A 19374-nucleotide genomic window follows, 5' to 3' on the forward strand; every position below is an offset into this window, starting at 1 on the left:
TTATTATTTAATTTGTTTCTTTAGTCACTAGACATGTACTGAGCCCCTGCCAGTGGCCGGGTGCTGTGAGTTCGATACTGGACGAGGCCATCCCAGAGAGCCTGGTGCGTGTACACTCGTCAGAGGCTACTGAGATTTCTTATGCTGCTGTCCTCTGGGGGGACCCAAGGTCTTGTAGCAAAGGTCAGCTTCTTAAAAAATGGAGCCGCTGAGCTAACATTCTCGGGGAGCTCTATGGAGTTAAGCTGTTTCTGCTGGGGAAGCATTTCTAGAAACGGCACATGGGGCCTTTTATCCACCTTCTAATTGGCTCCTGCACTTGGGGAAGTGGGAGAATAAATAAGGCGCAAGCCTGACTGTAGGTTTATTAGAGGTTTGCATATTTGGAATAAAAAGCGAGGAACCAGGCAGGCAGTAGTAGAGAAGAAAAACCTGGGAAGAAGCGGGCAGCTGATCTAAGAGGCCGAGGCCCCGGCTCTGCTGGCTCTGCTGCCGGTCGGTGGAGGAACTCGGTGGCCCCTTACCTGCTGTGATCTGTAAGGCTCCTCCTCTGTGAGGAAATTCACTCGGGAAAACTGCTTTTGATGAGTGAACTACCCCCTCTCCCTCCCTGCTGGGAGGCCTTATTCCCTGCCTCCCTGCGCAAGCTCCCCCACACCCTCCGGTCAGAATGCTAGGCGGAGGTCAGCAGGCATCGCCGGGGAAAACAAGAGGTCGCAGGGAAGCTGATCACTGTCCAGTGCTCGTTAGCAGAAGACTAAGATACACGCCATGTTCTTCTGGTGGAAGGGTCCTGAGGGTCAGTTCACAGATTGGCAGACGAACTAGCTGTTCCCATTAAATGAGTCAGTCAAAGTGTGAACATTAATTTGAGTAAGTGCATCAGCCTCACTCTGCAAAGTAAAAAGATGCCATTAGGCAGTGCGGATGTGTACTGACACACACACACACAGCACAGACATGCACACACACAAGTGTAGATACACATATAGACACACACAAGCATCGACATGCACCCATACTCACAGACGCACACACACAAACACAGACACACACACACTCAGGCAGAGGGCCAGCCAGTCAGCACAGTTCTTCCGTCTCCAAGGCCCCAGGAGCCCTACGATGGGAACTAGAACCCCGGAGCACGTGACAGGGCCTGCAGTTGCTAGTTGTCCCCATTTAGCAGATGGGGAGGCTGACCCAACAGGATGACGCTCCCGGAGGCAGCGAGGTACAGTGGTCAGGAACTCAGGTCCAGGGGCCAGTTGCCCGAGTCTGAATCCCAGCTCTGCCTCTTTGCTGTGCCGCGTCTGTCAGGTTCCTTAGCCCTTCTGCACTGCGACATCCCCTTCCGGGAGGTGGGGGTGATGACGGCAGTCAGCACCTGGAACATAGCGAGTGCTCTGCGCAGCACTTAGGCAAGGATCCCCGTTGCTGAGGAGCAGCGGAAGCCTCTGGATCCCTCCCGTCTGGGCTCAGAGCACATCTGTCCGTGAGAACTGCGGGGAGGTCCTTTTTCCCCAGCCTGGCTGCCTGGGCGTGTGTGCTTTTGGAATCTGCAGGCGAAGTAAGGGAGCGCAGAGAGGAAAGGTGTCCTGGATTCCTGGGGCCACCACAACAAAGAACCTCAGACCAGATGGCGTAAAAGGACAGAAATTTCTGGTCCCACGGTTCTGAAGGCTGGCAGTCTGTGACTGAGGTGTCAGCAGGGTCACGCGTCTTCTGAAATTCTGGATACAGCCTCCTTGCCTCGTGCCGGCTGCTGATGGCGGCCAGACCCCTTGGCCTCCTGGGCCTGTAGCCGCACCACCCTCTGCCTCCATCGTCACAGCGCTTTCTCTCCATCCATCGCCACAATCTTCCCTCTGGTCTGTCTCTGTGTCTGAACTCCTCCCCCCACCTCTAATATTGGATTAGAGCCCATCCCAATGATCTCATCTTAAGTTGATCACATACAGAGACACTATTTCCAAATAAGGCCCCATTCCCATTTACTGGAGGTTAGGGCCTCAGCATCTTTGGAGGAACACAGTTCGACCCATAACAGACGGGGAGGGAAGGAAGGTGGCAGGAGGGAGGAAGAAGAGGTTGAAGAGAACCAGGAAGCAGAAGCCAGCCCGCGCTGCCTAGGTAACCGGAGCAGGGCCCATGAGGACACGCAGCCCCGTCACCGTGACAGCAGGGTGCAGATGTCCCGGAGCCCGGAGCTGGCCCAGTATGGATCCAGCTTCCTCGGTCCCACTCTCTGAAGCCGACGGGCACCTCGGACCAAAAAACTGACATCGGATTCAATGACCAGGAGGAAGACTATCATTCTGGTCACCACACCCAACACACCCCAGTGCCCTTCAAGCCCCGCACGACTCCTTCAGGGTCACCAGGCTTCAAAGCAGCGCCCCTTCCTGGCTGGAGGGAACTCGTGGGCCAGTCACTTTTCCATTGTCTCGAAAGCCATGGCGTTGCAGTCACAGTGTCTGGAGTTCTCTCTAGCTCTGCCCCCATCCTGCCCAGGGAGCCATTCACCTCTGACCCTCACTTTACTCATTCGTAAAATGGGGACAATGTTAACAACCATGGGCTTGTTGGGAAGAACTTACCGAGCCTGTGAGTCAAGGTAGACAACTTGGGCTCTGGAACTCGACTGCCTGGGTTCGATTCCAGCTCTGCCACTCACCAGCCCAGTGATCAAGGATAGGTAACTTCAACTCTCTGAGGGTCAGTTTTCCCCTCTGGATAATGGGACAATGAGAGACCCTTACAGGATTGTTGGGGGGAATAAATAGAGGCACAGTGTTTACTGAAGTGCTGGGATTTAGTAAAAGCTCAATAAAGCTCTTGGCTGTGGCCTTTGCAGCTTCGCCCCCTCTAAGCACACGGTGGGCTGACAAGGCTTCCTGTGTCCGTGACACTCTGTCTGTAGGAAATGTAGGTCCCGCCGTCTCGAATACGAACTGTGTGCTTTCCGTGGGCACTTTACATGGGTCATTGCAGTTCGCCATCCCAAACCCCAAGAGGTAGTTACTATCTCCATTTTGCCAAGGAGGAAATGGAGCTCCAGGAAGGTCAAGTGACTCACTCGCTCAGCGTCACAGTGGGCTGTTTCCGCCCGAGTCTAATCTGCTCCAGACAAGATCCTCGACGTTCTGAGGTTGTTTGGAAGTTGATCTTAATCACCATCACTCCCACAGCTTGATCCTTAGTGACTCAGATGGCAGGTGTCCTCTGCTCAGGGTCAGAAGAGCCACTGGCCATAAACCCACCTCTTGAACTTTCTGGGGCAACTCCTGGGTATTGCCCGAGGCCCCTGCCTGACCAATTCTGTGTTTTCGCCTTTCCAGTTCTTTCTCTTTTCAAGCCATTTGCATCAGGACGTAGAAAGCCAAGGACATACGTAGGAGGCTCTGGGGTTGAGAGCAGAGGTGTGGGGACTAATAGTCAACACAGGAGAGATGATACCCGAGAGCAACTGAGGATCCTGGAGCAGAAATGGAGGCAGGAGGCTCGGTCAAAAGAACACTGATGTGGGAAGCGGGACCCAAACCCCCTGAACTCTGAAGTCAACGTGCTGGCAGATCTTGGGGAAGGTGTCCCTGCCCACCCTCAGCTTAGCCTCGGTGTTGTCCTCTGTGAAATGGGAGAGTTGTCACACAAGATGCAGCTTAAATTTACAGTCAGCTGATGGCATTAATCGTTCCCCACCAGTCACTCGAGTGCGGGCCAGGACCACGCACATTCGTCTCTTACCCAGGTGCGGAGCCGGCTGCTGGCCCACAGTGGTGCCTTCATACGTGTTTGTTGCATGACTGAGTTGTACGGTGGGGGGGACCCCTGGGTTTCAAACTTGTAATCTCAGCAGGCCTCCGTGGATGATTAAGGTGATTTAAACAAAGACGTACCTTTGTTATACCTGTTCTAATAGGACAAAAGCCACTTTCTCAGACCCCTTTTCCCAGAGTGGGGCTGGACCCCCAAGCATGACTGACACTAATCGTTTCATGAGCCTTTATCCTCAAGACCAGAAAATTACTGGAAGTGCCCTGAAGGCGCAGAGGCTCCGGGAACCCACGAAACAGGACACACCAGGCCACAGCGACCAGACGACGGGACCCTGCCCCCAAAGGGAACATTGAAACAAGCCGCAGCCCAGCAGAAGCACCCTGCTGTACCATCGCCTCGTCACCTGATGAAACTCACAGCCCCGGCCGCTCAGAGCTGGTGCAGGGGCATTTCTCCGCACCCAGCCCTGTCCCTCCCTTGGGAAATTAAAATGAAACCTTCACTTTCTTCTCCTTGTGAATTCCTCCACGGCCCACATCACGGACCATCCTAACACGTTCTGGTTCTCAAAGGCCCTCTGCAGACATCGACTCCTTCAAAGCTTACGGACGCCCAGTAGCGTCGTGTTTACCATCTTTTACAGAAGAGGAGGGAGGCTCAGAGAAGTTAGGTCACTTGGCCGAGGTCACAGAGCCAAAGTGATCAGTGGCAGGATGGTCCCAGGACTCCTGACCTCTTCCCTGCCCACCACTCTCTCCCTCTCTGCTGGGCATACAGTCCTGATGAGAGTGAAAACGAAAATGTTTGGACCTCAGTTCTTTATCTGCTGAGTGACTTCAGGCAGGTCTCTCCAGGTTTCTCTCTCTGTGGACCAAGCTTCTCAGCCATCCCTACCTAATGGCGTGGTTTGGTGGTTTAAGGGAGCTGCTGTTCTAAAGGCCTTATCACAATGTCTGGCACATGCAATACCCATGTCTCCTGTTAAAGATTAGGAGTCTAAAGCACAGAGTGGTGAAGTAACTTGCTCAAAGCCACACAGCTGGTGAACAAAGGAGCAAGGCTTAGGCCTAGAACTGGGGTTTATCTAACCTCACAACCTCAGTTGCTTCTACCCCCGTAAGTGCTCCATGAATGGCAGTTTTTAGTATTGCATTATTTACTGTCAGTTCATACAGAAAACAAAGGCGGATGATGAAAGTCCAGCAGTCACTCTACCAGGCAGCATCTATTCCCCGGGGCTCTGCTTGCTGGAAAGCCAGGCTACAAGCACCCAGTGGAAGCAGGGCCCTGGGCGCCTCCCAGCACAGTCACCCAGAACCCACCTCTCTTCCTGCAGAGGGTTGGGGAGGAAGCGAGAACCATCCCTTTCTTCCAGCTCCCAGCCGGCAGCATTCCTGGGGGTGGAGGAGGACCTTGGCAGGCAGGCCCGCAGCCTTTCCCTGAAAGCAAGCAGAGAGGCTGACCAAGGCCTGTCCCATCTCCTTGGAGGGAAAAGAGAGAGAGAGAGAGGTGGGGAGATGCTTGCAACTGCCCCAGGCCTTGGAGGGTCAAGACCACATTCTTCAAACACCCCAAGACGGTCTTAGAATTTGCAAATTTATTTCTATGGAAATCATTGCAAAGATAAACAAATTCAATCACACTCAGCAGTACTTTTAATGAACTGTCATTTGGAGGGTGGGGTGGGAGATGATTGCAAATTACATATAAAAAGAGATAATTCAGAAAAAAATCAGGGAGGCAATGATTACATATTTAAATGCAGACTGCCTTCAAAAAGCTAGGTTATGAGGTCAAGATACCTCTTGGGGAAACGGCCTGGCCCATCTAGCGTCATCCAGCCAACCATTCCTGCACCAGGTTCATGTTTATTGAGCACTTATTATGTGCCAGGACTGTGCTGAAAGCTTTCTGCAAGACTCTCCCAGACACCCAGTGCCAGAGGTACAGTTATGGTCCCCATTTTAGAAATGCATCACCTGGGGCTCAGAGGGTTCGAGTGGCTGGATCAAAGCAGGATATTTAGGAAGGGGCCCTCAACATTGCCCTTCTGGGCCGGATTCTGGGGACTCACAGATGAATGAGGCAGGGCCCTCATCCTTGAGAAGCTCACAGCCTAATTGGCCATAAAATGTATAAATGTTAAGAGCAAGAGGTCATCCTTTCCAGTGATTTTAAAAAATTCTTTTTAGGCAAAGGGCACTTTCACCTTGAAATCACCGGTGAGGCACCGTCATATGAAACAGATGCAGAGGTCACCTGAGTCTGGCTGCAGCTGGCAGGGAGCTCTCCCTTCCTCTCCTCCATCCTCTAGTGCCCGCGAGCAGGGACTGCCACCCCAATCTGAAGCCAAATGTCTCATTTTACAGATGGGGCCACTGAGGCCCAGAGTGGGGAGGGCATGGTCAAGATCGGCAGGACTGGAATGCTGGCTGGTGGACCCCTGGTTTGCAGCTCACTGCTCTGCATTAGTGCCCCCAGGGTGCCCGTGTGTGGGTGCTCACCCCACGTATCCTGTGCCCTGTGACTGGGGCACAGCACCCGGGCTGCTCAGCCCTGGCCACACCCCAGTGAGTTTGGGGCTTCCAGGTCAACCGAGGTTTCCTCCAGGTGCCTGAGAAAACAGAGGCTAAGAGACCCTTGGAGGAAAGGCAAGAATTTCTAAAAGAACCGTTTCTACTTAGACCCCCAAACACCAGGGGCAGTTGACCGGCCCGCGGCCTGGGAGCCACAAGCCCTCAGTCGATCAGTCCTCTGTCCGTGACTAGGATCCAGTCTGAGCTCCTTCCTGTTTCTCCAGCTGTAAAATGAGGGGCTGGATTCCAATGTATTGCCCACTAGGTTCATTCCAGAAAGGGCGAATGGGACGTCTAGAACCTTGTGGGCCAGGCCGCTCCTGGAGTAATGACAACCTGGACTCCAGTCAGTCAACGGTGTGGCCCTGACACCACCGTCACGCCCTCCTGAGGCCTGCTGACCCTTTTCCTGTCCCTCATCCCCTCTCCCCAGTCTCCCAACAAGTCACAACGATGGTTGCTTTCTTGCTTTTATCAGTGAGTAGTAACGGCGGTCCTAGAGGCCATTTGTCCATGATCCTCACTGTACAGCTGGAGACCCAGGCCAGAGGAGGGGGTGTGGCTTCCCCAAGGTCACCCTGCCTGAGGGAGGCCCGCTCCCTGCAATAGGGGTCACCTTCTCTTGCCCAGGACTAAGCTCTTGCAGATTCTAACTTTCGACAAAGAGAACGTTTTTCCAAATACACTTAGAATCATGTTCCTCAGTTGTAGGCTATCAGAGGCCTTCAAGTAGATTTCAGGTCATGTGTCCATGGTCCTTCAGAGCCCTGACAGACCGCCCCAGGGTGTGGGCTTGGGGAGCCCCTTTCCAGTTCTCTTTCAGTCCTCATCACAGCGTGGGAGTCTCGGTTCGTTGCTGTCTCTTTAATGCCCTTCTAGCCCTTCCTAATCTTCCTTTTCAGCAGAGAGTGGGCCCCAGCCCAGCCTCTTCCTTAGGCAGTAGTCTCTTGTTGGAGTTTTTAAAAATTGTGGTTAAATATACGTTGTTAGAATTTAATAACATTTTTACTTTCATTGTATTTATTTTTATGGTTGCCTTCTATTTATAGTAATGTGATGCTGGTTTTCCATTTATGGTAATGATATAACATTTCTTTGTAAAAACAAGCACATTTAAGTAAAAGGATAACAATATAAGAGGTGATATAAAGAAAGCTACGAAGCAAATGTTTCTCTCTGGTGTGCAGATATGGCCAGAATCTCGATGGCGGCAGGGGCATGGCTGAGACCTGGGGAGCTGGGACTTGGAACTGGAGCTGTGCTCCCGGTGGGTGTCCGAGCTGTCCAATGGGCCTGTCGGGTCCTCCTCTCCCCCCACTTCCTCCCCCATGCTTCCACCAATCCCCCAGACCCTCAGAAACTCCTCCCTCCCTCCTGCTGTCTCTGGCCTCCACCTCCCATGTCCCCCCCAAAAAAACTCACGCTTTTTTCGTCTTTAAATTTATGTGGCGCCTTGTGTCCAAGGAGGCCCACACAGATAGCCTCTTCCAGCAGCGTTCCATCCACGCAGGGCCTGTGGGCCTGTGGGGTTTCTCAGCTCAGAGGGTCAGCCTCTCCCCCAACCCTGTTTTGGCAGCTGAAGGGGGTGAGTGTGGAGCCGGAGGCCCCGTTAGCGTTTTCCCTGTCCTTGAGTTACAGAACTTGCTCTACTAGAGATTTCCTTCTCTTGTGTGAAGCATTGCTCTCTCTGGGTCCTTTAAAAACGGTGGATCCCATTTTTTCCTCTCCCAGACACATCTCTATTAGCCTCTCCTCAGTTTATCCAGTGACTCGGTGAAATGGCTGAAAGGACCAGACATCCTCGAAGTCCTTAGAGGGATGTATCCTTTTCCTGGAATGTGGGCAAGGAAAGGCAGCAATTTCCTGCCCCTTGAAACTCTGCCCTGTAGCCTGACATCACTGATATTCACACCCAAGACTGGCAAAGGTTTCAATCCTATCAGTCACTCACATCCTAGTGAGAAACAGTTGACCAAGGGCCCTCCCACAGAGCTGGTGTGTGCTGGAACGTCTAGGGCCACCAAACACTGGGTGAGAAAGCTTCAGAAATGAGACTCAAAAAAAAAAAAAAAAAGCAACTGCCCAGGGCAGAGGAGTGGACACAGGAGCCCTTCTCATCCGGGTCTAGTAAACACTTTCACTTGGGTTGTCGGCTTTGATCTGCTTGCTTGCCCATTTTCTCTGAGGCGAGCAGAGTGGGTAGCTGCCTTACAGAGGAGGTTCAGAGGTTAAATGTCTCAGTGAAGTCATGTGTCAGGGGCCCACGCGGGCGGGGCTGCGGGGGGGGGGGGGGGGTGAGGCTGTGGCAGAAGTACAAAGATGAAAAGATAGTCCTGAGATTGGAGACTCAGATCTGGCCTCTGGCAATCGGTCATTTGCATCTGGCCTGGGGCAGGCCCCTCCCTACTGCACCCCCTCCCGTCGCCGCTATTATGTGCCACGATCTAACAGCAGCGCAGAGAGGGTGAGACCCCTGGCTTTCGGCGGGTACTCCCAGGGCAACAGGGAGCCAAGGAGCAAGGTCCGGATGGAGGGGTCGCCCCCTCCAACCCTGCCGCGGGGTCCCGGAGACTTCGTAAAATTTCCCTGGAATAAATACCCCGGAGGTCCAGTGTGCCACTCTGCCCACTTCCCCAACGGAAGTGGGCCTATAAGCAGAAGGGGGAGACAGGCAGGGGGCGAAGGAAGAGGAGAAGGACAGAAGTTGGCCCCAGTGCGCCCCAGAGCAAGGCCTGGATGCTGGACCGAAGGCGGAGACCAAGGCAGGGAGGAGGCGAGGGGCAGCCAGCGGGAGCAGACGTGCCTTCAAGGCGGCCGCCAAGGCAGCAGCGGCGGCGGCGACTGGAGACTGAAGGGGAGGAGGTTTGGGGAGGGGAGGGAGCAAGGGAGAGAGGGAGGGACGGAGCGGTGGTTGGGAGGTGGGGCCGGCGGGCGGGCTGGCGGACCGCTGCAGCTGCCGCCGGCATCTCCGGGGCTCCAGGCTACGGGGCGGACACAACGTGGAGCGATCCACAGCAGAGCCGCGCGAGGCCGCTGGAGCCCCGGCCTCGAGCCCCGAGCCCCGAGCCCCGAGCCTCGAGCGAGCGCAGCCGGCACCTCCCACCAGCGGGTCCCCGGACACGCCGCCGCCAGGAAGGCAGCAGGCGCCCAGCAAGTTGCGAGCGCGCCGAACTGCGCGGGGAAAGTTTCCCCCGCGGCTGGGAGTTGGCGCGGGGTCGGGCCGCTGCAGCTGAAAGGTAGGGGGTTCCGCACCTTCATTCACTCCGTGCGTCCCGCCGCTGCGCCTGGGGACTTGGAGACTCCACGCGCGCTCCCTCCGGGAAACTGTTGGGCTTGGTGGGTGGGGTTGGGGGGGAATTAGGGGGATCCCGAGACGGTCCGGGGAAGCCCTGGAACCAAGTTTTACTTAAACTGGCATGGGGAGGGGGCAGGGAAGACATGCTTGCGTCTAATCCTGCACCGAATCCGCCGAGGGCTGGGGCTTCCCCGCGGACAGGTGCAGCGCCGATCCGCTCTGAGAGCTCTGGGTGGGTGCTTGGGGGGCGCCGGGAGAATGGCGGAGGGTGGCAGGTGTGGTTACGAGGTTGGGTCTCGACGAGGACTGCGCCTGGAGGGAGGGTGTGCGCGCCCCACACTCTGTAGGAGGGCAGGTGGGGACTAGGGATTGGGAGCGAAAATCGGGGCCCGGCGGATTCCTGGGCCCAGAAGAGGCACTGAGGGCTTGCTGCCTTCGGGGTCCCTGGCAGCGGGGTGGAGCGGGGCTCCACCCTTTTCTTTGGGGACCCCTTGATCCCATACACGGTATGTGTGGTTTGGGAAAGCAGAGATTCCATGGGGTGCTTGGTGGATCCGAACGAAGCTCGGTTATTACCAGATTAGGGGTGTAGCGGGAGTCCGCTGGGAGGGCTGGGGGGCTCGGGTGGGTTCTCGCCGGCTTTGGGACCCGGCTGGACGGAGGCGATTGGCTCCCGCCAGGGGGCGCCCTTCCCTGGCCCTTTTACCCAAAGGAAGGCGAGTCCTGGTTTCTTCTAGACGGAAGTACCGACATCCAGGACAGACAACCACAGACCCTCTCTGCGCGCGCGGGGCCCGGTCCAGAGGAGCACCCCGCCGCACAACCGGGCTCGGGAAGAGGGTCTAGTGCCAAGCTGGGGTGCCTCAGTTGTAACTGCACCGTGTGCTGGGGAGCTTGGCTGCGAGGGGGTGGTTTTTTCCTGGGGAAGGGGGTTGCTGGCAGGGTTTCTTGGTGAATATAAAGTCACCGCCAGAAAAATAAAAATTAGAGAAACTGTACACTAACAGCAAATTCGTTTGGAGAAAAATGAATGGGAGAAGGAACTTTTTTTGAGGTTTCTTTAGAGAGAGAAACCCAAAGCTCTGAATGCACCCTTTCTGTAGAAGTTGTACCTTTGTTCCCTGGGTCTGGCCAGATCCCTACCTGCCTGTGGGTGAGGGTCCGCTGCATATCATGTTCCCTCCTATCCACATTCCTCTGGGCACAGATCAAGGGGGAGGCACAGGGTGGGGTGGTGGGGGGCTCTTAACAACTTGAGCAGCCTCCGCTCGAGTGATAATTTCCTCAGCAGTCAACAAGGGGACCCCTGTCCCCTCATCTGTGGTCTACAGGCCACATTCGCCCGGTCATTTCTCAGTCATTACTGGAAGCCTGTTACGCGTGTCCTTGTCTGATCTCGGGGCTCGATTGTGTGTTTGTTGTCTGTGTGTCCCTGCTGAGGCCTTGGGGAGCAAGGCAGCTGCTGGCATCTGTGAAGTGTCGACTTTGTCATGTGTGGGGCTGTTCGACATTGAAGGGACACCCAAGGGACTGGTGCGGCACATCTCTAACTCCCTCCCTCCCCTGCACCCCAAGTTAGTTTACATGAGCCAAATAAAGATGGTGGGAGTTTTCATCTTTCTCTTGGCTAGAAACTGTGCGCTCATTGGGCAGTGCCCCTCCCGTGTCCCTGAGTCCCCTACAAAGGCCATGGAAATGGGGCGGGACCTGAGAGAGGGTTGAGGTTCTCGCCCTCCATTTAGCCCACCCACTGTTGTTGCTGGATGCTAGCAACGAGCTCTAGGACAGACTGGCCATCGGGGAAGATCAGCCTGGTTTTTATTTTGAGTAGAGGACAAGGAGAAAGGGACGGACAGAGGAAAGGGTGGGGGAGCCGCCGTCTCTGATGCATTCTCAGGGCCAGAAAACAGAAGAGTTTTTTCCGTTTTGTTTTGTTTTTAGTGACTCTTGTTTCTCTGAGGAGGGAAGCCTGCCTGGAACAGCCAGCCCTGCCCTTGGAACCTGGATGTGAGTACAGGGCCCAGAGGGATGGCAGCTCCTGTGTCTCACCCATTCTCTCCGCACTGCCCCCCCATCCCCACGTGCCCTGAAGGGGAGAGGGAGCCGAGACCCCCCGGGGGCTGCTGACACCTGTGTTTGTGTGGGCGGACTCACACTGCTCCAGGGCAAACTCTGAGAACTTGGATTCAGCAAAATTTCAAGCCTTGGTCACTCTGTGTCCTTGTTGCCCCATCCCCAAATACATTTGAATGCCTGACGCTTGGCGGTATCTGTATGCAACCTGTGGTCAAAATGGCAGTGCCTCGTTGGACATTCCAAGGCACTCATTCTAGGAGCAGAAGTTCATCTGGAGTTGGAGTTAGGACACCTTGGGTTGATCCAAAAAGCACCCCCTGCCCCACCGCCAATAAAAAATTCCACATGAGCCTGGAAATAGATCCACAAGTTACTAAAGTTTCAGTGGTCTGAGGGGTGGGATGGAGACACGGCGCTGGGCAGGGACCGGCGTGCCAGGGGTCTCAGAGCAAGGGCTTATGGCAGGAATTTGTGGGAGGGGGTCGGGAAGGGAGGAAACTGGCATATTCGGAATCCGCCTCTTCTGGATCATCGGTGTGGCCTTGGATAAGTCACTTCCCCACTCATTCTTGCTCCTGCTTTCCCAGCCTGTGAAATGAGGGTGCTGCCCTAGGAGACCTGAGAGGCTTTGCAGCTTAAAAGTCAGACAAGTCCAACCTTTTAGAGTGCTAGGCCCTGCCTTCCTCCGGTGGAGGGTACCTCTCCAGTCCGCTCGCCCCACCCTGCCCCACCCTACGCAGCAAAGTGAATGAGGCTCCTGGCCTCCATCAGGTTTCGGTAGACAGGGGAAGGTGGGTGCCTGCTGGGAGCTCCTATCTGAGGGCGCACACACTGCTTTTCTCCTGATGCCTGTCAAGCGCTCACTCTCTTCCCTTCCCTGGGAGGGGCAACTGTTGGTGGCTGGCCTGTCCCTTTTAGGGACCCCTCTTTCCAGAGAGCTGTTCTTCTGGCCCCTTTCGTCAGCCATTGGGAAGAAAATCAGGAACATTTGTTCATGCTCAGCTGGGACACAGCAAAGGGAGGGCCTTGGAAACCAGCACTTTAGCACCCCCCCCCCCAGGAGCAGATGATGGGTTGAACGGGCATTTCTGCAACCTGATGCCATCGAGCAAACCTGCCAGCTTGGGCTCCTCCTGCCGCACAGCCTGGCACCTTGGAGCCGCCTCAGCGCTCGGATCGAGGGAGGGGGAGCAGATCATGAAAACTCTTATTAAAATGAGAGCGAGTGAGGCGATGAGCCCCCGGTGTTGGCAACTGGCAAAGCAGCTCTTTCATCCTTTCACTTCCCTTAAGGTCCAACCCTGACCCCTTGTCTGCACCCCAGACGGCTGCTCTAATTAGTGGCTCGAACAACTCGGAGAGGAGCAGAAACATGTTCGCTGGTGTGTGCGTGCGTGTGAGCGCTAAGAGGCAACAGGATGGAGTGGAAAGGCTGCAGCACCGGGAGTCAGGAAGACGTGGGTTCTGGCCCTAATTCTGTTACAAGTGGAGCTGTGTGACCTCGAGTGAGTCACCACCCCTGCTGAGCTCCAGTTTCCCTGCTTCTGGAGAGGCAGCCTTGCGTGGTGGTCAGGCTGCCCGGGTTTGAATGTCGGCTTTCTCCTAGTTACTAGCTCAGCAGCCCTAGGCTCTTCAACCTCTGGTGCCTCAGTTTCCCAATAAAATGGGACCAGTAATGCCTCAACAGGTTGTTGTGACTCGTCAATGAGATGGACCATATAGAACACTTAGCACAGGGTCTAGCACATGGTAAGTGCTTGGTCAATACTCATTGTCATCATTGTTATTGTTACTGTGAAATGAGGGATCAGCTTTGATCCTTTCCGGCTCTGATCTCCTGGGGCACGGTGTGCGTGTGTATCTGCTGTGGGGATGGAAGGCTACATAAAATAAATTGCTTTTTTCCCCCCCGTTTCCTTCCTTTCTTCTGCTTCACCGAGGACTTCTGAGTTAAAATCTTGTGAGTATTCTCACGATAGCCCTGTCCTCATGGCAGGAAGCCCAGTTTGACGTCACTGAAAATATCCCAGTTTCTGGCACTTGAGGGATGATATTTCATCAGCTCGGATTTGCCCATCCTTTCTCTTCCACCCTTTGCTTCCCATCCCGAACCGGAATCCGACGACCATATGTGCAGATAATGAGTTGAAGCTGATACACAGCCCCCAGATTCACCCAAAATAAAAGGCCGTCCTCCTGGAAGACACTTTGGACTTTGAAACATCCTGGCTCCCCTGCTCTGTTGCATTATGTCTGGTGGGCCCCGCTTCTCTCCGTGTTCTGCCTCTGTGTCTGTCTCGGGAACGTGGGCCGGGCCAGGTCTGCAGTCTGAGATTCCGGGGTCTGTGTCCCGGCTGGGGCGGCCTCCTCTGGCTGCCCTGCTGCCTGGTCCCCCGCCATCAGGGCTAGTGCTCTGAGCCACCTCAGTGATGGTCTTCATGGTGGCAGACACTTGGACAGCACTCGCTGTCGGCCAGCAGCTAGGTAACCCTTTCTCTCACCTGCACCGTCCAGGCTGGCACAGGGACTGTCCCCATTCTACAGATGAGAAAGTGCGGCTCAGAAAGCATAAGAAAGTAGCGAGGTTGGGGTGTGCACCTAAGCTGATCTGAGTCCCTGTCCTGTTGCTCTAAACCTCGACATAATCTTTCCTCTTGTATCAAAACCTCCTGTGAGCCCCAGAGCCCCAGGGACGATATCCCTGAGATCCAGTCAGGCCCCCTGCTTCCTGCCTTTGATCATCCTCCAGGCTCAGAATGCTTTACAAAATTCCCCCTTTTCATTGTGCACTGATTGTTGAGCCATCCTGGGGACAATGAGGGGTAGGAGGATTTTTGTGTGTATGTGTGTGTTTTTGGGTAAGACTGCTTCTAGGGAGGGAATGATCTTATCAAGCAACAAGAGGTTGTAATTGAAAGAGAGCGTGTGTTGGAGATCTGCATTCGAATCTTATTTCTGCCACTTTCTGGGCATATGGCTTTGGTTTCCTTATCTGTGAAAATCAGAGTAGCACCAGCAATGATACTGTGAGGCTAAGTAACACTAGCTGCCACGGCACATGACCCCAAACTCTCGGGTGCTTGATGCTGCAGTTTAATTCTCGCTCCCGTTATTCATCTGACGTGGATCTCTGCTCCACGTGGTTACTCAGGGATCCAGGCTGTTGGTGACTCCACGGTCTCTGGATTACACGGTGTCCACAGTTACTGCAGAAGGGGACGAGAGACATGGGGAAGGCACACTTCACATCCAGCTGCCTTGGCCAGGAGTGGACACACTGCACTCCAGCTCTAGCATGTCGGTCAGAACCGTCACCGGGTCCCCAACCAGCTGCAGGGAGGCTGAGAATGTGAGGAAACTAGTGAATGTTTGCTGAGCACTCAGTCCCCGCATTTCCATCTCCTGAATAGAGGACTGATTGAGATGACACATTTAAATCTTCTGGCCCAGACCTGGTGTGCAGTGCTTAAAACATGGGAGCTTCCGCCCTGACCAGTGTGGCACAGTTGGTTGGGTGTTGTCCTGCAAAGTGAAAGGTCACTGGTTCGGTCCCGGTCAGGGCACATGCCTGGGTTGTGGGTACAAGAAGCAACTGATGAGCGTTTTTCTCACATCTGTTTCTTTCCCTCTCTCCCCTCCCTTCCCCCCCTCTAAAAATAAATAAATAAAAACATGGAAGCCTCCTTTCCCTAATAATCCCTGATGTACTTGGCTCTTTATAGACTACAGACTGCTACATGGCGATGACCTTTGTGTACGTGGGCAGATGATATAGGACCCATAGTACACGGGATGGGGGGTGCTCAGAGAGGTCGAGGGTCTGACAAATGAATGAATACACAGCAAAGGCACTAAGCCGTGCCCTTGACCTTCAGCCCCTTGCTCCTGTGGCCTTCTTTGGTTTGGTGAAATTTACTGTTCAGAGAACTTCTTCCAGAACCCTCTATAACCTTCTTTGGCTCCTGCCTTCACCTCCCTACCAGAATGGTGTAGAGCTTCCGTGTTCATCTTACATGTGAGCATGGGAAAGGAGGGGGCAGGGCTGGGGAGGGGAGCTGCAGGGACGTGCTGGAAGCTGGGGAGAAGCACATGTCCTGAGTGAGAGGAACTGTAGTTTTAGATACTCATAGTGACAGCCACAGGGATTTGGGCCCCACCTGCACCGCTTCAGGAACTGCTGCGCATTCACGCTTTGAGATCCCTCCCATACGACACTCGAGGTCCCCTGTGTACCTGTACCATCTGCGCAGCCCCGCGCTGGCCCTTGTGGGGCTGGGCAGGGAGGGAGAGGGGGCATGGTGAGGCTCTCCAGCTTTGTTTTTCTGCAGGCAATGAGATGGCCAGACCTAGGTTTGACCGCTGACTCTCCTATTTAGCACTTGTTCATCTCTCTGAGCCTCAGTGTTCTCCTCTGCAAAATGGGAAGAATATGGAAAAGCTGGAAAGCTAATCAAGTGCCTGGCACATAGTAGGTGTCAGCATGTTTGCATACCTTTCCTCTCCCTCTTGAGTAAGGAAGAAGACATGCTTTCGGCGAGGGCCCGGTGCTGAGGGGAAGGCCGGGAGCAGCCCAGCACACCCACCGTACAGCGCTGGATGGAGAGGCACTGGGCTCCCATCCCCCGTGGCTTCGGGCTGAGCTCTCATGTTGAACTAATAAGCCTTCTATTTGAAATGGGAGAAGAATTTGGAGTTCTGGCCCTTGGATTTAGGCCCATCTTTTCATGTCTAATTACCGCTGTGGGCTCCAGGCCTGGGGGTGCTGCGGAGAGAGGCCCCCCCCCCCAGCCGCTGCCTCTCTGGCTGGCCAAGTGCTCCTCAGCCTCCCCGGGGGAGTGGCCCCAGCGCCACGTGGTGTCTGACGCTTTGGGCTCCCTCCAGCAGGGCAGGCCCAGGGCGCTCATTGGTTGTGGGTTCTTGACGCCCAGAGGAATGAGGTGCTTCTCCAGCCAAAACATAAACACCTCTGGAATCAGGGAGATTAGCTGTCCTTCTGGAAGGACCCCACAGGGATAGCTGGTGGGCAGGAAACCAGAGCGGAGAGGTCTCGGGGAGGGGATGGTTCCAAGGTGACCCATTGCCCCTCTGGGTATGGCAGACACTTGTTCCTGGGGACACTGCAGAGGGTGGCCTTCCTTTGCAGCTGCCACCAAGATGCTAGGGAGGCACTGTTCACACCTGGCTTCTTCGAGAATCCCCAGAAGGCATACAGTCTATTGATCCTGTACGTTGGCCACCACAGGGTCCCCGAAACACACCTCATTCACTCCTGCCCCCAGACCTCAGCTTCTTCAGCCCTCCCCCCTGAAACACAGGGGGGTGCAGGGCTTTGGACCAGCCCAGTAGCCCCAGGAGGGGGGAGTACTGGTTTCCCAGAGGGGCTGCAACAGAGCGCCACAAACCAGGGACTCGGCACCACACACACTGATTCTCTCACAGTCTGGAGGCTAGAAGTCCAAGGTGTCAGCCCGGCTCGAAGGGAGGGTCCCTCCTCGATTCTGGTGGCTCTCGGCAGTTCTTGGTGTGCCTTGCCCTGTGGACACGCCAGTCTCTCCCTCCGTCATCACATGGTGTCCCCCGGGTTTGTCTTTCGTCTGAGGAGGACGCCAGTCGTACTGGGTGGGGGCCCAGCGATCTGGTCTTTAGCTGGTTACATCTGCGAAGACCGTATTTCAGTGAGGTCACACTCCCAGGTGCCAGGGGTTCGAACCTCAGCATACCTTTCTGGGGTTCACAATTCAACTCCTAACATGTGGGTACTATTATCGCCCCATTTTACAACCAAAAAAAGCAACCCAAACAGGTTAAGTAATTTGCCCGAGTTCATAGAACTACACAACTAGCGAATGATTGGTAAGTTAATCTCTGTTCATTTCAGCTTTCTTGTCTGTAGAGTAGGGATCTGTACCCACCTCTCGGCCTAGCTGTAAGCACAAAAGGAGGGAAACGTGTGCTTCGAATGCCGTGGCCCGTGGTCCAGAAAGGTGCTGAGTCTGGGCTCAGGAAGCAGCAGCGTGTATGATGGTGACCGGTGGAAGGTGAAATGTTTTCTGGAATTTATGGAACAATTCGTAACAACTGCATGAAAAGCACCATTTCCATTCTTTCGACGTATCTTTCTGGAGTTGCCTGCTGCTTCCATCTCTTCTCAAGTTGAGAATCTCTGGTGGAAACGCCTTGTTCTCGCTCGCTCTTTACCCTGGGCTCCCCTTGAGCACTGGGAACCGCTGTGACTTTTGCACATTGGGCTCATGTCTCCGGGGGCAGCATCTGGGCGTCTCTGCATAAGGAGGGGCCCGGGAGGGCCTGTGGGCTCAGAGGTGGGCTCAGAGGTGGACGCCGAGGGTTCGGACGCAGCCTCATCTCCCCGCGGTGAAAGTGGAAGAGGCACCAGGCCCCCGAGGATGAGGAGCGCGACTTATGAACACACAGCCTGGGTTCAGATCCCGGTTCAGCCACATTTCTTGACCTTGGACGAATTTCTGCTCTGTGCCACCATGTCACCTCACAGGATTCTGTGAGGATAAAACACGTTTAAAATGCATAAATGTTTCTCTTAGGATTGAATGTGGCCCCTCCAAACTCTGCAGTGAGTGTTAGAATTCTTCTTCCTCTGTTTATTATCTGTTTCCCTCAACAGGATGAGGGCAGAGACATGTCTGTTTTGCGCTCCGTGGAAGCTGCGGGGCGGAGCTCCGTGCCTGGCGTGGGTAGATGCTCGGTCCGTGCAAGCCCAGTGAGTGAGTGACGGAGGGATTGAATTCTTTCTTATTCATAGCTTCTTTGAAATCACATCCTTCCTTGCTATGTAACAAAGTCTCTTCCTCTTACCTGGGGACACCACTGGGAACCAACCCAGTGGGGAGCCCCCGGGTGCTGTATAAATTCAGGGAAGGCAGTTATATGTGGGGTGCAGCAGTGCAGGCCCCCCCCTAAAGTGGAGCACGGGTAGAAGCTGAGAGGATGAGGAGGAGCTGGGGCAGGGGAGCCTGGAGGGTTGTGGTCACTGCAGGAAATGGGCCCAGTGGGGACAGCCCCATCCTCGACGTGGGGACAGACGGAGACTGCCCCACGCTCCGACACACGGAAGGGGGGCCGGTCCTTCTCCAGGGTTATTACCTAACAGGCGAACCTCACTCGAGGCAGCCAAACCTACAAAGTGCCAGCTGGATTAGGGGTCCTCATTCAACCTACAGACAAGAGAATTCTCAGATTCCGGTTGACCCCCCACTGCCTTAAAAGTAAAATTCGATTTACCGGAGTTCAACTCACACACTGAGGGAAAACATCTGTTGTGTGCTGTGCTCATGTTGGCCACCTGGCAGGAAACCCTTCAGCGGGTCCTCTCTTTTGTTCAGAAGACTTTCCTGAAGCCTCAGCCCCCTCCCCATGCAAGCCTGCTCCAGCTCACCTGCCACTTTGCTTCCTTCTCTTGCCCCACCCACAGAGGGCTACTCTCTACACGCTCCCCAACATTTCCTGCAGTGCTTTTTCTTCCCTCTTTAGTTACCTGACTTTTCCTCCTTTGGCTCTTAGTCCCTGCATCACCTCCTCCAGGAAGTCCTCCTTGACTCCTGATTGGGCCAAATGCATACCAGTTGGCTCCAATTGCTCTGTCACCCCCTCCTTAATGGGTGGTTGTTGACTTGT

At 54.7% G+C, this 19374-nt stretch overlaps 1 protein-coding gene across 4 annotated transcripts in view; it reads left to right on the plus strand.

Annotated features, from left to right (window-relative positions):
• Positions 1 to 9301: 9301 nt before the first annotated feature.
• The window catches only part of TSPAN18 (tetraspanin 18), a 158598-nt gene continuing 148525 nt past the window's right edge, over positions 9302 to 19374 (plus strand). For 3 of the 4 annotated variants that reach the window (XM_053673035.1, XM_053673034.1, XM_053673038.1), the window contains exons 1-2: positions 9302 to 9589; positions 11590 to 11655. The gene's annotated coding sequence lies outside the window, so the exon portion shown is untranslated. The remainder of the gene's footprint in view (positions 9590 to 11589; positions 11656 to 19374) is intronic. The other variant, XM_053673037.1, reaches the window with a different exon arrangement.

The sequence above is a fragment of the Artibeus jamaicensis genome, unplaced genomic scaffold (assembly GCF_021234435.1).
Source record: "Artibeus jamaicensis isolate MK-2021 breed Jamaican fruit bat unplaced genomic scaffold, CSHL_Jam_final contig_797, whole genome shotgun sequence".
Lineage (NCBI taxonomy): Eukaryota > Metazoa > Chordata > Mammalia > Chiroptera > Phyllostomidae > Artibeus > Artibeus jamaicensis.